Here is a 3,850-nt window from a genome sequence, read left to right on the forward strand (position 1 = left end):
CTCACTATTAAGGATACATCCACTAGTAACAGCAATTAAAAAAGGCTCAAGTGGAACCAATAAAAACATTCTATGTAGATTACTAAAGTCCTTATAAATCTTACTTAATTATCATACTCTCATTATCATATTACACCTTTAAAAATTTTTTGAATTTCTAAATTAACCGTTCGCTCGCATAGAAGTGACAGAAACAGAGACGGGAGTGAAGAGAAGTAGAGACATTTTTTCATGAGATTCAAGGTTGGGATGGATCGGTGAACCAGCCACCAGAATAGGTAAAAATTACTCAAACCTGGTAAATATTTTTTTACAATATTGAGCCGGGGACATTGTTCCTCTTGTTTTTTATTCTGTTCATTTTTTGTATGATAAATTTATCAACTCTTTTTCTTATTTGCTACTTTTGCTCTGCAAAACTGAACTTACTCCGTATGAAGTTACCATTACAATGTCCAGATCATTGAAAAGGAAAGGTAACAATGTTTAAGTGAAATGGTCTTGAGCAAAAATGTGTTACGCCCTTTACCTTAACAAATGTATAAGAGAAGGGCTTAACTACTAATAATACCTAGCTTATGTCTTAAATTAAGATTATAGAGAATAGAATAATAATTCAACTCATTTCAAGCGGTTAGAGATGTGACCTTGAGGAAATTGCACCAAAAGATAAAATATGATTGAATTAGGGCACATCCAGGTAAGGGGAGAGGCATAACTCCAACTATTTGAAATGAGTTGTATTGATCTCACTCTTTCTGCTCAGCTACATGGTGCAGTGGTTAGCACTTTGCTGTTAAAGCTGCTCAAATACCAGAGCTGGCTAACTCATTTACTATATGTATCGGGTTCGAGAAAGGAAGATACGGACACTGTAGTTAGGTCGGGGTTGTACGACTGACTAACCATAAGGCCGAGCGCGCACTAACCAGGCTTTTGGTCATGAGCTTCCATTGGCTGGTTGATGGCGTGGCGCTCGATCAATGGCCGTCACTTCCGGTACACTATATTACGGTTATTAGGGTTAGGGTTGACTTCAGATTCCAGCGTGAAAGGGGAAGGGAGATAGAGTCAGAAACCTACGCAACAGGGATAAGGAAACTATGTACCAAGGGCTTAGGTTAGCTTGCCGTATGATTGTTTCTTCTTTCGTCTACTAAAGCAACCTCTTACTGAAATGCTTCAAGACAACTTTTTGTGGCTTTTGAATCCTTTATTTCTAGCCATAGGCACAAATGGCATCTGGTTTGTGGGTGTGCTTCATCAATATGTTGTTTGCGTGATAACTAGCCTGGTATTAAATAAATAACATTATGACAGTAATAGAATAAAATACACCGTAAAAATATTGTTATGAACAACTACATAGGTTCATAGGTATATGGTAAATATGATATGCAAATAAACTATTTTAAATAAAAATAAAGCAAACAAGCAAATAAATCATTTATTTAAGTTACTAATTCTGTTTTTGTGGGTGCTACAGTTGCGACATTTAGAACAATTGNTTATTGCTAAAAGATTGGCAATTCCGATGGAAATCGATTAGATTTAATATCATATCAACAATAATAACTTCGTAAATGGAGTTTACATAGTCGTCAAGAGTGTTTGTGAAAATACTAAAACGGCCACTTTTAAAGTATACTTTGCAAGTTGCTCTTGTCTTATGTAACGTTCAAACAAAATTTCTCTCTATTTTTGAATTTAATAACGTTGAGTTGTTAATTAATTCTGTTTTGATAGTAGGTAGATAATATGGATTCATATAATAATAACATCGCCTTCTTTCACTACCGCTTAACGATAAAAAATTAGCAACGTACCATATATGTAGCAATTTACATTTATAAGTAATTAACTGGATTTTATAGAGAAACAATTTTAAATAAATGTTCGAAAGTGCTACCTACCTAACACCACCTACGTCCACTCTTTAGAGAATTTCGGAATGTAAAATCGGGTATATGTACGTATGTATGTACGTACTGAAGGGTTATTTGTATAAAAAAAAACCGCGATGTTGCCGCAGGACTTTTATAATAATGCGTACGATTTAAATCCAGATCATTGTAAAAACATTTATTTTGTAGATTTTCCATAAAATTCAACAGTAGGTGTACCATATGAAGCCTGATACATTTTGCTCATCTTGCATCAATTAAATCTATTTTTCCAATTTATAAAAAACTTCTTCGAATATTTACTGAACTAATAACTTTGGCCCTCATAATAATTGTGTAACCCTAAGACCATTTGTCGATTAAAAATCTCAAAACTCCTACGGTTAAAAAATCAGGTAGCTTCCAGGTAACATTAATGTTTCCTGAAAGATTAATCATATTCTCTTAAGTTTCATGAAATGAGAGTGACTGTATTAATTTCAACGCCTGACCTATGATCTGCACTGGTTTGTGATCTGCAAGATTATGAATGGTTGTACTAATCGGGTATGTATAATACGTGTGCAAATGATGTAGTATATGTGGTAGAAATAGATACACTTTTAGTCAATGTCGTCTTCAAGGGGACTAGAGGGGCTGTAATTCCATACTTTATACTGCATGATCAGAATCATCACATATTAAAAGGTCTATTATTGTTCTTTAATCCTTATTTACATTGTCTTTGTTATTATTTATAATACCATGTACAGAGTTTTTGTTCTAATGTAAGTTTGGGTGGACTAAATGTCGTTTTTATGTAGTTTTATATAGTTTAGGTGGTTTTAGGACTATTGTAGCAAAACTGTATTTATGTTATTATAAAATAAAAACCTTTTTTTTTTATAAAATGTTTTCCTAAAAATAAAAACCATAAATATCTGTTCTATGATTTTATATTCATTGCGTCTGAGGATTTATATCGGTGTAGATGAGTTTCTAGTTTAGAAGTGGTGAAGGGGACACAGAATTTGACATAAAAATGACCCAAATGTCCCCCGGACCACTCTCAAATGAAGGTGACACAATATAATAAAAAATATATTTTTGCCTTAAATACATTGATTTAAGTGTATATTCATTATTCATGTATAAAGAAAATACGTTTTGGTATTATTTATATTAATACAAATCTGGGACCTGGTACGGTTGTCCAAAGCAAGAAAAAGTTGATTTACCCTCAAATACCAGTGTTGGCTGACTCATATTAGGGTTAGGGTTAACTTCAGTTTCCTGCAGCGTGAGAGGGGAGGAGGAGATTGGATAAGAATGGTTTCTGTGATTGGCAAAGTAATGTAGGTCCTACCTATGCATCATTGATAAGTAAACTATGTACCAAGGGCTTAGGTTAGCTTACCGTATGATTTTCTCTTCTTTCGTCTACTAAAGCAACCTGTCACTGAAATGTCTCAAGACAACTTTTTGTGGCTTTTATGTCTAGCCTGGCATCTGATTTGTGGGTGTGCTTCATCAATATGTGGTTTTGCGTGTTAACTAGCCTGCTTTTAAATAAATAACATTACCGCAGTAACAGAATAAAATATATAAAGGGACCGTAAAAATATTGTTATGAATAACTACATAAGTTCATAGGTATACGGTGGATATGATATTCAAATAAAATATTTTAAATAAAAATAAAGCAAACAAGTAAATAAATCATTTATTTAAGTTATTAATTCTGTTTTTGTGGGTGTCATAGTTGCACATGTAAATGGCGACATATAATTGCACTACTGATAAATATAAAAGATTGATTAAAGAAATTTTGCATATGGTTTGCTATATATAGATTGATAAAAAACGTTTTATTTGGAAACATTTATTATGGGAAATGTTTTTATTAATTTAAATTCTCAGTACCCATAGGTACTATACATATATCTAGTTTATTTTTATTTTTTGAT

Source organism: Agrilus planipennis, unplaced genomic scaffold (assembly GCF_000699045.2).
Source record: "Agrilus planipennis isolate EAB-ADULT unplaced genomic scaffold, Apla_2.0 scaffold75, whole genome shotgun sequence".
In the NCBI taxonomy this organism is placed as follows: Eukaryota; Metazoa; Arthropoda; class Insecta; order Coleoptera; family Buprestidae; genus Agrilus; species Agrilus planipennis.